Source organism: Hypanus sabinus, chromosome 21, assembly GCF_030144855.1.
Source record: "Hypanus sabinus isolate sHypSab1 chromosome 21, sHypSab1.hap1, whole genome shotgun sequence".
Classification (NCBI taxonomy): Eukaryota; Metazoa; Chordata; class Chondrichthyes; order Myliobatiformes; family Dasyatidae; genus Hypanus; species Hypanus sabinus.
In genome coordinates this window covers 109,234-123,255 of record NC_082726.1, presented here as the reverse complement: position 1 = coordinate 123,255, position 14,022 = coordinate 109,234, and the positions used below count along the sequence as shown (strand labels likewise).

The 14,022-nt window shown below is 46.8% G+C and overlaps 1 pseudogene; it reads left to right on the top strand.

The window, feature by feature from the left end:
* Positions 1–6,464: 6,464 nt before the first annotated feature.
* Positions 6,465–12,208, top strand: LOC132379208 (leucine-rich repeat flightless-interacting protein 2-like; annotated as a pseudogene).
* Positions 12,209–14,022: the final 1,814 nt, after the last annotated feature.

Below are 14,022 nucleotides of genomic sequence, written 5' to 3'. Positions count from 1 at the left end.
CTAGGTTGCAATCAGTGCTTGGGCGCAGGAATTGGCAGATGTGTCAGTGAGCGGTACCACCTCTGGCCATCTCGTGAACCAGTCTACCATAGTTAGGTGGTACTGCGCTCCTTGTGACACTGGTAGGGGCCCCACGATATTCACATGAATGTGCTCAAACTTCCAGCAGGTAGGTTCGAAGTGCTGTGGCGGAGCTTTAGTGTGCCGCTGCACCTTGGCTGTTTGGCACTGCATGCACGTTCTGGCCCATTCGCTAACCTGTTTGCGAAGTCCGTGTCATGCGAACTTGCTGGAGACCAACCAGACGGTTGTCCTGATAGATGGGCGCGCCAAACCGTGTATGGAGTCGAAAACTCACCACCGCCAGGCTGCCGGGACAATGGGGCGAGTTTAGCCGGTAGCCACGTCACACAGGAGGGTCCTCTCACCTGGGCCTACAACGAAGTCTTGCAGCTGCAAACTCGAGACTGTGGTCCTGTAGCTGGGTATCTCATCGTCTGCCTGCTGTGCCTCTGCCAGTGCTGCATAGTCCACCCCCAGGGACAGGGCCTGGATAGCTGATCTGGAGTGTGCGTCTGCCACGACGTTGTCCTTTCCCGAGACATGCTGGATGTCCGTCGTGTACTCGGAGATGCAGGACAGATGTCGCTGCTGGCGAGCCGACTAGGGATCGGACACCTTCATGAACGCGAAGGTCAACGGTTTGTGGTCTGTGAACGCGGTGAATGGCCTGCCTTCTAAGTACCACCTGAAATGCCGGATTGCCAGATACAGTGCCAACAGCTCCCGGTCGAAAGCACTGTACTTGAGTTTGGGTGGTCGTAGGTGCCTGCTGAAGAATGCTAGGGGTTGCCAGCGCCCCTTGATGAGTTACTCCAGCACCCCACCAACTGCTGTGTCAGATGCGTCCACCATGAGGGTGGTCAGAACGTCCATTCTGGGGTGCACCAGCATCGTGGCATCTGCCAAGACTTCCTTGGCTTTAACAAAAGCGGCCACAGCCTCTTCATCCAAGTAATGCCCTTGCCTTTACCCGACATCAGGGTGTACAAAGGGCGCATGATACGGGCTGCTGAGGGGAGGAATCGGTGGTAGAAGTTCACCAAACCAACGAACCCCTTCAGCATTTGACTATGTTGGGCCAGGCAAAGTGGTGGATTGCATCTATCTTGGTGGGCAGAGGTGTTGCCCCGTGTTTGATAATCCTGTGGCCCGGGAAGTCAATGGCGTCAAGATTGAACTGGCATTTGGCTGGGTTGATCGTGAGGCCGAAATCACTCAGGCAGGAGTAGCGCTGGCGGAGGTGGGACAGATGCTCTTGATGACTACTGCTGGCTATGAGGATGTCGTCCAAATAGATGAATGCAAAGTTCAGGTTGCGTCCCATTGCATCCATTAGCCTCTGGAAAGTCTGTGCGGCATTCGAAGGAATTCGAACAGGCTGAATGAGGTGATGAGTGCTGTTTTGGGGATGTCTTCAGGGTGTTCCGGGATTTGATGGTATTCCCGGACGAGGTCTACTTTGGAAAAAATTCTTGCCCCATGCAGGTTTGCTGCCAAGTTCTGTATGTGTGGCATGGGGTAGCAGTCTGGAGTTGTAGCCTCGTTTAGTCTGCATTCAATCCTGGCTGCTTTGGGCACCATGTGCAGGGGCGAGGCCCATGGGCTGTCGGACCTCCGTACGATCCCCAATTCCTCCATCCTCTTGAACTCCTCCTTCACCAGGCGGAGCTTTTCCAGGGGGAGACCGTGCACGGGCGTGGAGTGGTGGTCCCTAGGTCAGGATATGGTGCTGTACTCCTTGTCTGGGCATGGCTGTCGTGAACTGCGGAGCCAGAATCAATGGAAAGTCCACCAGGATTCTGGTGAATTCGTTGTCCAACAGCGTGATGGAGTCCAGGTGTGGGGCTGGCAACTTGGCTTCACCCAGGGAGAACGTCTGGAAAGTCTCGATGTGCACCAGTCTTTTCCCTTGCAAGTCGACCAGCAGGCTGTGAGCTCACAAAATGTCCGCCCCCAGGAGTGGTTGGGCCACAGCAGCCAGTGTGAAGTTCCACGTGAACCGGCTGGTGCCGAACTGCAGCTGCACTGTGCTTGTGCCATAGGTCCGTATAGTGCAGCCGTTTGTGGCCCTCAGGATGGGTCCTAGCTTCCTGTTGTGGGTGTCGTACCCCGTCGGGGGTAAGACACTGATTTCTGCTCCGGTGTCGACCAAGAAGCGGCGTCCCGACTGTTTGTCCCAGACATACAAGAGGCTGTTCTGGTGGCCAGCCGCCATAGCCATTAGTGGCAGCTGGCCCTGGCCGTTGCAGGGCGGGCGACAACGGCGGGCTTCTGTGCCCCACTGCTGGTGGTAGAAACACCACTGTTCACTGGCCTCCACACTCCTGCCTCTGTGTTGTGTGCACCCCCTTGCTGGGCCTGAGTCTAGTCTGCTGTTGGGCACATGGCCTGGTAATCTGACTGATGGATGCCACGCTCTCCTTCTTGGCTTTCCACAGCACGTCTGTCCTAGCGCCACCTTCCAGGGGTGTTGTGATGGAAAATAACCGGTCCTTTGAGTCCCAACAGTAGAGGCCTGGACTCATACAATTTTAATAATAAGGAATTTATTTACAAGGTGTAGTCGGGTCAACATAAGCAACTACAATACTCTAACAAAAAACGTTTAGGGTTAACACGTGTGGGGAAGGTCGGGTCGGCTGTAAAATACACAGAAAGAGGAGTGGGGACAGGGTACGGTTACATATACAAAGAACAAGGGAAAAGCACTACGATAGCTATCCCCCTTGACCTTGGATAGCTGCGGCTCTCTTACCAGGATCGACGATGAACCTTCCCAAACACAAATCAATGCACTTACCTTCAATGAGGTGGTCTGTAATAGAGCGAGCCAGACACATGTCTCACCTTTTATAGCATAGGGCTGGGCGAGATAATCCAATTAAGGTGACCAATAACTTAGGTGTGCATTGATTAGTTGGGAGGGACCAAATGTTGATTGGCGTGTGGTGTGTCCTCCGACCAGCCAGGTGGCAGTGCATCTGTCACGTGGCCGGTATCTCTGGATACACTCCACCCCTTGGAAGATGCACCACATAGCCAACACACATAAGAGGGTGAAACAATATGACATACCAGATATAACTATTTTTAAGCAGCTAAGTAAATGCAGAGACACTCTTAATCATCTGGCATGCACAACATAGTATAAAAGTGGCTATGATTACAAGAATGAGTGTGATGGACCAGTGAATGACAATTGCCCACCACCCCTCTAGAGACCCAAACGGCCACCAATTGCCCCATGAGGTGTTGTGCTGGAGGAGCTGGTCCCTTGATTTTTGCATTTTAGCCACCGAGTCCCGAATGTGAGCAGCCAAGTGAGTGATGTTGCTGGACTCACCAGGGATAAAGGTACAGCATTCCTTACCAACCACTGCACACGTTCCACCATCAGCAGCGAGTAGGTAGTCCAGTGCCATTTGGTTCTGCAGGGTGCCCATCCTGATAGCTGTCAGTTCTGCTGCCGTTTGGGTGAGGGCATTCTCTGTGTGCTGCAGTGTCACTGCCGTCTCGTTGGCCAGAGTCTTGAGCACACTGGTCATCTGGATCACCTCCCGGGACTGCCGGGCAGTACCATAACTGGGAAAGGCTATCTGAGTGCAGGGGAATTGAGAAAAATGCATTTGCTAAATCGACAACAGGTTTATGGGGATGACCTGCGATGTCTTCAATAAGGGTGACAATGTCAGGTACAGTGGCGGCAAGGTGGGGTGCAGCCTTATTCAATTGCCTATAATCAACGGTCATCCGCCAGGAGCCGTTCTTCTCTTGGATGGGCCAAATGGGGCTATTGAAAGGTGAGGTAGCGGTTCTAATAATTCCCTCCTGTAACAGGGCTTGAATGGAGTCTGCAATTTCTTGGCACCACCCCCCCCCCCCCGGCACTCTGTACTGACTGTTACAGATGATCTTGGGGGGGGGGGAGAATTGGCTCCCACTTAGCCACCCTGATGACAATAATGGCTTGCGCAATGCCAAAGGTGAACTTGCCCGTTTGTTTCAAGGGATTGTCCCTTTAAAACATTGATTCTGAGGATACATTCCGGGCAGGAGGCAATAAGGATGTACAGGTCTGGGGGAATGGTTGCCTATGGCTAGGCAAAATGTGACTTCCCTGGCGGGTAAAAGGGAGCCCCCCCCCCCAATCCCTCTATCTGCATGTCCGTACCCCTCCATAAGGCAGGATTGCCTGGGATAATCGCGTGCTGGGCGCCTGTGTCGCCAAGCGCCATCCACCTCTGTGTGTTTCCCTTTCCCCAGTGTACTGTGACAGGTATATGTGGCCTCAGGTACCCCAGGGGGAAAGGGTGAGAGAGCAAATGCGCCGGGGGCCCTGGCCTTCATCCTATGGGAGGGGGGAAGAGGGTTTCCACGCCGGGGGTGAGGCACTTTGCTGGTGGAGGTGGGACATTTCCTGCCTGACGAGCTGTCTGAGTTCTGCTTTGAGGGCCTTTGAGACAGTTTCAGGAAAGGGAGACGTGGAGGGTGGCTCAGTGTGGTCATGGTCTGGCCTGGAAGTCTTTTTGTAACTAGTCTTCCCCCTGCATTGCTCCTTCCACAGGGCATATAGGTTGGTGGTGGGGATGCAATCTATATTGTTACGATCCACCCCTGCACGCAGCAGGTCCATGTACAGCTGCCTGCACGTATATCTGAGATGGATAGTGTCTAGGGCCCTTGTCTCGGTCTTCCGGACCTGTGTAGGTGCCCCCCTCTGCATGTACTCTAATCCCTCCAGGAGGGTGATGGCATCCCGTACGGTCCTACCGCTGGCTGGTGCCATGAGGGGCAGGATTACCGACTTCAGATCGGGGAGCACGGTAGTGACCAAGTATCCCGCTAGAGCATCGGTCACTCGTGTGTTTTCAAGGAAGTTACGGTCGCAGGCACCTTGATAGATACCGTTGACCAGTGCCCATTCCCTGATAACCCAAGTGCCCTCACTGACCATACCCCGTTGCGGGCGCTCATGTAGATCCCACTCCAGAAGTGTGGGATAGCGAGCTCGTACCGCTGTCACTACCCGATCCCACAGGGTTGTGCCGTCGTGGATTTCTGCTTGAGGCGCCCGCAACGCATTGTTTATGCTCTGCTGGTCAGAGAGGCTTCCCAGGGCGCTGGCCTCATGATGGGAGAGGCTGAGGTTGGGGCCCCCCTCATCCCACAGCCGGAGCAGCCAGGCGGCCAGGTGCTTGCCTGGTCGTTGGTGGTACAGATCCGCCAGTTGGGCCAGCTCCTTGGGGGAGAAGTCCCAGGTCTCAGTGGTCTCAGAGTGACTATGGGAAGGTCCTCCCTGCGGTGAACCTGGGACTGCGTGGTGACGGGTCGGGCATGTTGGGTGAGAAGGGGGAAGGGTGGTTGTGGGACCCTGGTTCCTCGGGCACCCCCTCGTCATCACTATCCAGCCAGATGTCCCCATCCCCCAGCCATGCGTCCAGCTTGTCCCCGCACTGGACTGAGGCTCGAATCTTTAACGGGTCCGGCTGCCAGCCAGACCGACGGGCTGCCCTTGCCTGCTGAAGTTTTATGAGGCGACAGGCAAGTTCAGTTCCCCTAACTTCAAGGTCATTGGCTCGGGCCTGGGCAGCCTGTGCTGCTTCCTTCAGTGTGCAACAACACTGACTGAGGTCTTCAATGTCCCTGTCCTTCCGACCAAACAAGTGCTGTAGGTGATCAGTAATTCTAACCTGGCATCTCAGCAGGGACGCAAACAACCAGAAGGCACCCCTTGGACTCCCCTTGGCTATGGGGAACACTGATTCCTTCAGGATGGAGACCACATGATGGCCCAGCTTCTCTCCATGGGGCTCTAACTGCTCAGAACAGCCCACTGGTTTTCCGTGGTTTACCAGCATGCTGGCCAGACTCTCAAATCCCTCCCTTTCATCAGCCCACCCAGGGATCTTATCCTGGGTGCCTACACTGGCTTTCTTCCCCTTATTCCAGAACATTATCCCCTGTGCTTGTGTCCAGCCAAAACCTATGACACCCTGCTTGCAGTGCCAAATGTTGTGATGGAAAATAACAGGTTCTTTCAGTCTCAACAGTGGAGGCCTGGACAGACACAGTTTTAATAATAACGAATTTTTTTACAAGGGGTAGTTGGGTCAACACAAGCAACTACAATACTGTAACAAAAAACGTTTAGGGTTAACACGTGTGGGGAAGGTCGGGTCAGCTGTAAAATACACAGAAAGAGGAGTGGGGACAGGGTACGGTTACATATACAAAGAACAAGGGAAAAGCACTACGACAGCTACCCCCCTTGACCTTGGATAGCTGCGGCTCTCTTACCAGGACCGATGATAAACCTTCCCAAACACAAATCAATGCACTTACCTTCAATGAGGTGGTCTGTAAGAGAGAGCAAGCCACGCACATGTCTCACCTTTTGTAGCATGGGGCTGGGTGAGAATCCAATTAAGGTGACCAATAATTTAGGTGTGCATTGATTAGTTGGGTGGGACCAAATGTTGATTGGCGTGTGGTGTGTCCTCCGACCAGCCAGGTGGCAGTGCATCTGTCACGTGGCCAGTATCTCTGGATACAGGGGGTCACTGAAACCTGCGTCAACCAGCAGCAGATGTATGTCCTTGGGCAGTTGCTCTAGGAATGCTTGCTCAAACATGAGGCAGGGCTTGTGTCCGTCAGCCAGGGCCAGCATCTCATTCATTAATGCTGATGGTGACCTGTCTCCCAAACCATCCAAGTGCAGCAGGCAGGCACTTCGCTCCCGCCGTGAGGGGCCAAAGGTCCCAATTGAGCAGCGCTTTGAATGCTTCATATTTGCCTTCTTCCAGGGGCAACTGTATGAAATCCGCAACCTGGGCGGCCGTCTCCTGGTCAAAGGAGCTCACCACGTGATAGTAACGCAGAAGATTAATGCCAAATCTGGAACTGGGCTTCTGCTTGGTTAAACCACACGCATGGTCGCAGCGTCCAGAAAGTTGGCAGTTTTAGCGAAACTGCGTGAACAGATGAAGAGTCAGTCATCTTTGGTCCAAATCCAGTTTAGACCGTCGGGGTCACCAATGTAGCGATGTACTACATACAGAGCTAGAAACAATGACACGCAGTCGGCACGTCATTTCGAGACTAGTTTATTCAAACTTCGTGGTGCTGGCTTTTAATCCCTAGTTCCCGCCCTCTCTGGGCAGAAATGGTGTCAGAGGTGCATTACCAAAGTCTCTCCCTGCGCGCGGGCTATTTGTGAGCCGGTTCACTTGCGCAGAAAGTGGGTTGCCACAGTGCCATTGATCTTCAAGTTTATAGTCATTCAACCAAGCAAGTGTATACAGCTAAACGAAACATCATCCTTCTGATTCCGATGTACAAAAGCCATCTAGTCGCAAACAGCAGATTCAAGATTCAAGATAGTTTAATGCCCAGTACACAAGTGTAAAGGAGAATGAAACAGCAACACACTCAAAGTGCTGAAGGAACTCAGCAGGCTGTCAACAGAGTCCAGGCAACCTTTCAAGGCCGAGATCCTTCATGAAGACTGGAAAAAAAATGAGGAATAGAGTTTCAAGGTGATGGGTGAAATTAGGATGGGAGAGGGGTGAAGTAAGGATCTGGGAAGGGTCTCGGCCTGAAACGTTGACTGTGCTTCTTCCTATAGATGCTGCCTGGCCTGCTGCATTCCAGGAGCACTTTGTGTGTGTTGCTTGAATTTCAAACATCTGCAGATTTCCTTGTGTTTGGGAAGTTGATTCGTATCTTTCACCATCTCCAGTGGGATCCCACCATAAAACATCTTTCCCTCATCCCCATTTGCTACTATCTGCAGGGATTGCTCCCTATATGACTCCCTTGTCCATTCGTCCTTCTCCACTAATCTCCCTCCTGGCACTTATCCTTGCGAATGGAATAAGTGCTACACCTGCCCCTACACATCCTCCTTCACTACAGTTCAAGGCCCCAAAATGTCCTTCCAGGTGAGGGGACACTTCACCTGTGGGGTCATCTACTGTATCCAGTGCTCCTGGAGTGGTCTCCTGTATATTGGTGAGACCTGACACAGATGAGGAGACTGATTCACTGACTTCTCAGGTTGGAGGAGTAACATCTTATATTCCATCTGGGTAGCTTCCAACCTGATGACATAATCACCAATTTCTCAAATTTCCAGTAAAGCTCCACCCCCATTTCACCATTTCCCATTCCCATTTTCCTCTTACCTTATCTCCTTATCTGGCTATCACCTCCCTCTGATTCTCCTCCCCCTTTTCTTTCTTCCATGCCTTTCTGCCCTCTCCTATCAGATTCCCCATTCTCCAGCCCTGTTTCTCTTTCACTAATCAACTTTCCAGTTCTTTACTTCGCTCCTCTCCTCCTCTTGGTTTCACTCATCACCTTGTGGTTCTTCTTCCTCTCCCCCACTTTCTCGCTCTGACTCCTCGTCTTTTTATCCAGCCCTGATGAAGGGTTTCAGCTCAAAATGTTAATTGTATTCTTTTCCATACATGCTGCATGGTCTACTGAGTTAATAGACAATAGACAGTAGGTGCAGGAGTAGGCCATTCGGCCCTTCTAGCCAGCATCACCACTCACTGTGATCATGGCTGATCATACACAATCAGTACCCCGTTCCTGCCCTCTCCCCATATCCCTTGACCCCACTATCTATAAGAGCTCTATCTAACTCTCTCTTGAATGCATCCAGAGACTTGGCCTCCACTGCCTTCTGGGGCAGAGAATTCCACATATCCACCACTCTCTGGGTGAAGAAGTTTTTCAACATCTCTGTTCTAAATGGCCTACCCCTTATTCTTAAACTGTGGCCTCTAGTTCTGGACTCACCCATCAGCAGGAACATGCTTCCTGCCTCCAGCATGTCCAATCCCTTAATAATCTTCCAGCACATTTTCTGTGTGTTGCTTAGATTTCCAGCATCTGCAGATTTTCTCTTGTTTTGAGGAGAATGAAATTATTGTTATTCCAGATCTGATACAGCACAACAAGATAAATAATGTAATAATAAAATAACACAATATAATATAGATACACAAGATTTATAGTGTCTCCAAACACTGGTTCTCATTTACCACATTCCTCAAAACTAGTCAATATTTTTCATGTGGAGAACTCCACAACTACTGTAATGTAGTACGTTTCCACTAATAGTGTCCTTAGTATCACAGGCATTCTGTGGTCAAAGAAAAACACATTTGAAAATGCTGATATAAATCAAAAACTGAAGAGATTCTGCAGATGCTTGAAATATAGAGCAGCACCCAAGCAAGTTGCTGCAAAACTCTTAGCAGGTCATGAAAATCTATGCAGATAAATGAATAATCGAGGTTTCAGGCTGAACCCTGTCACCAGTCTATATGGCCTGCAGAAATAAAACAATCATTTTTCAGCCAAGTGGTTTCCAAATGTTGCTGATCTTTCATTCATAGCCACATCCTTCTGGTCTGCTTTCTCTTCCTTCTCATCAACTCATCCCCATGCCACTTTCTGGAGCCCCAAATTCCTTCCCAGTGCTGATTTGTGCTCTTTGATTTCTGACCCTACTCCATGAATGGATGCCCACTGCTTTCGTAATTTAGAGAAGAGTGGTGTATGGCAACAACTATGTCATGCACAGCACTTTGAAATCAGTGAAAATGACCCCAAATGTTGAAAAGGGCAGGGAATTAAAGAGTTTAAACACCCATGACATTCTTCCTTGCTCCAGATCCCTGCAGAATGAGGAATATTTTGGACAAATCCCCAGTGAGCTTGTCTTCTGCAGCCTGCAGAAAGTCATAGAGGAAATTCAAGGTGAACCTCTTCATCCACAGACTGGTGACCAGTTGCAACCAGCAGGGATGGATTTGAAAACACTGATGTGGTACAGAAGCACAGGATGAGTGGCCTGTCTACTCTACATGTGTGTGTGGGAGAGCTAGAAAGCACCCAAGACACAGCATTCAAAATAGAACAGATTTATTTTCACAGATCTACAATATTAAATATCAGCTGAGTTTAAGGCCAATATTAGCAGAACAAATCCTTACATTGCTGAGTGTCAAGTGTCCAGTCTTGGATGTTATGAGCAGCTACAGAATCTGACATGGATGATCCGTTTCCCTGTCAGCCCATTTTTCCAACATCTCCCTGCAACCTTTAGCACCTTGACTAATCAATAACCTATCAACCTTTGCCATAAATATACCCAATGACCTGGCCCTCGCAGCTACCTATGGCAACGATTTCCACAGATTCACTGTCCTTCGCTTGAAAAAATTCCTCATCTCTGTTCTAAATGGACATCCTGAAGTTGTGCCCTCTAGTCACCTTCCCACCATAGGAAACATCCTCACCACATCCATTCTCTATAGGCTTTCAACATTCAAAAGATTTCAGTGAGATCCAGAATCAGAATCAGGTTTATCTATTATCACTGGCATGTGACGTGAAATTTGTTAACTTAGCAGCAGCTGTTCAAAGTAAAACATAACCTAGCAGAGAGAGGAAAAAAATAATAAATAAACAACTCAATCAATTATAGTACACATATATTGAATAGATCAAAAACCATGCAAAACTGAAATACTGGATATTTAAAAAAGTGAGGTAGTGTCCAAAGAATCAATGTCCATTTAGGAATCAGATGGCAGAGGGGAAGAAGCTGTTCCTGAATTACTAAGGGTGCGCCTTCAGGCTTCTGTACCTCCTACCTAATGGTAACAGTGAAAAAAGGGCATGGCCTGGATGCTGGAGGTCCTTAATAATAGAGGAGGTTTTTAAAGTTAATTGTTTTCATTGATCATGTGGGAGATTGTGGCACATCAGGAAGGAGAATAAAGCCAAGTTAAAACTCCTTACTGAAGAACACTTATTGAGCTGTCTCCCTGACTTGCTACAACTTTTTCTACTGGTGGAACTTTAATCATGTTTATGAATTGAAAAGTGGTGATTGGGATCCAAGTCAATGTTTGGAGAAGGATCCTGTCCAGGGAAATGTTGGAGGATGAAAACGTGATGATAATGATTAAAGAGGCTGATGCAAAGGTCAATTCCAGGAAAACTTCACTTGCTGATACTAAGAAGGCTTGTGTGAAGAAACTGATGCAACAGCAACAAGAGAGTGAGGAGTTAATGGAAACAGAAGATGCTGACAACAAAACCCAGGAAAACTTAAAGAAAAGTACTTTGAGTCAATTGGTCATTTGGAAACTGAGAAGATTTTACTCAGGTATGAGGTAGAGCGGCTAAAAGATGTTCTGGAAGGCACCGAGGAAGAGCTGGCTGAGCTTCACTGGAAATGTGAGCAAATAACCAAGGAGCTGGAAACAGAGGAAGTTGCTAAATATTCACTGTTGCGGAAAATTAATTGAATGAAGGAGCAACTGAAAGGAAGAAAGAATAGTGAAGCTATTGAAATAACTGCTACAGATAATATGGATGAATGTCTTCAGAGCAACCTTAAACAGGAGGTAAACTTAGATGCCAGGAAAATGGAGTTGAAATTGGATGGTTTTGAGGTGAATAGTGTGCAGAAACTTCAAAAACTCAGCAGCAAACCTTGCAGATGGAGAGCAGAAATGCTTGACAAATAGCAGCTTTGAAAGTAAACATAAAAGGAAAATTCCTCAGGAGATATCAAATGGAAAGCACAAAGCAAGAAGCATGAACACATTCAGACGAGGTACAGATGACATGTATGTGAAGGAATCTAGTTGTCTGATTAAGGATGGTGAGAATATAACAGTTGTAGAAAGTATGAACCACCTTCAATATGAAACTGAAAGATTCAAATCAAATAAAGCCATGGAAGGTAGTGGTAGTGAAACAGTAGAACCTCTAATGTTGCACAGTTAAGGAAGGGACAGAGTATAAGGAAACTGAAGCTGCTAAAGGACAAGAAGAGAAAGAGCTAATCTTTGAGCTAAGTAAAGTTGTTTTGGAAGAGACAACACACAATGAAAATCAAAGTGAAGATGAGGCTGCAACAAAAGGGCAATTCTGTGATGATTCTTTGAACAGAGCGGAAGAGGAAGTAGAAAAGAAAATTGAACAAAAGAAAACCATTATGATGCAAATACATAATGGGAAAAAACCTGGAAATTGTAAAAGGAGAAATCAACAGAAGTTTGTGGAAGTGAAATGGGGGTTCTCGGCAAAGGGGAGCTCATACAAGACCACGGAGTAACCCCTGGATGGGATGGGAAGATGGAAAGGTTCCCATTAAGTTAGCACATAGTATTTTTGAGCAAAATTGAAATGTACACTCATTTGAGCTGAATGCATTACTTTCTTTTCTGTGCATTTTGTGTTCAGTTTATGTACATAACCATTCAGTTTCAGATGTATAGAAACTGCATGAATACAACTCAGAACCATGGAATGCTCAAAATAAAGCCGAATTCAGGAAGCTAACACATAGTGTTTACATTGGAACTGTGATTAACTTTCTTCTGGACAACTCTATATCATATGGTAAGTAAAATTAAAAGGTTTCCATCAAGTTAGCACATAGTACATTTGAGCAAAATTGAAATGTACACTCATTTGAGCTGAATGCATTACTTTCTATTCTGCACATTTTGTGATAAGTATGTGTACATAACTATTTAGTTTCAAGTGTAACTGTATAAGAACTGCATAAATACCACTCAGAACCATGGAATACTCAAAATAAAGCTGAATTCAGGAAGCTACCATATAGCATTTACATTGGAACTGTGATTAGCTTTCTTTTGCTTTAATAATGCTGAAGTTCTATTATGTACAATTGGTGATATTACTTAAAGTAACTTCCCTAACAGTATTAGCACACTTATAAAATTGGTTGCAGACAACTCAAAGCACATAGTACTTTTGAGCAACATTCAAATGTACACTGTTTTGAAATGAATGCATTACTTTCCATTTTGTGTTAAGTATATGTACATAACTACTCAGGTTGAAGTGTAACTGTATAGAAATTGAATAAATTCTACTCAGAACTGTGGAATACCCAGTTTAAAGCTGAACTCAGGACCTGTCACATAGCATTTACATTGGAACTGCGATTAGATTTCTTTTACTTTGATAACGTTAAGTTTGTGTAATGTGTAAATGGTGATATTACTTAAAGTAACTTCTCTAACCTTTGTAACACACTCATAAAATTAGCTGCAGACAACTCTAAGTCATAAGGTAAGTAAAATTAAAAGATTTCAATCAAGTTAGCACATAGAACTTTTGAACAAAATTCATATGCACACTCCTTTGAGATGAATGCAATACTTTCTTTTCAGTACATTTTCTTTTAAATCTGTGTACATAACTATTCAGATTCTGGTCTAACTGCATAGAAACTGCATGAATGCTACTCAGACCCATGGAATACACAATTTGAATCTAAATTAAGGAACCTATCACATAGGATTTACCTTGCAACTGCAATTAGATTTATTTTCCTTTAATAACGCTAAGGCTCTGTTATGTGCAAATGGTGATATGACTTAAGGTAACTGCCCTAACCTTAGTAGCACACTCAAAGTTGGTTCCAGACAACTCTATATCATGTGGTAAGTAAAATTAAAAGGTTTCTGTCAAGTTAGCACATAGTACTTTTGAGCAAAATACAAAGTATACTCATTTGAGCTGAATGCATTACTTCCTATTCTGTGCATTTTGTGTTAAATATGTGTACATAAGTATTCTGTTTCAGGTGTAACTGTATAGAAACTGCATGAATACCACTTAGAACCATGGAATACTCAAAATAAATATGAATTCAGGAAGCTACCACATAGCATTTACGTTGGAACTGCAATTAGCTTTCTTTCGCTTTGATAACGCTAAAGTACTGTTATGTATAAATGGTGATACTACTTAAACTAACTTCTCTAACTTTATTAGCACACTCAGAATTGGTTGCAGACATCTCTAAATCATGTGGTAAATAAAATTAAAATGGTCCCATCAGGTTAACACATAGTGCTTTAGAGCAATATTCAAATGTACACTCTTTTCAGA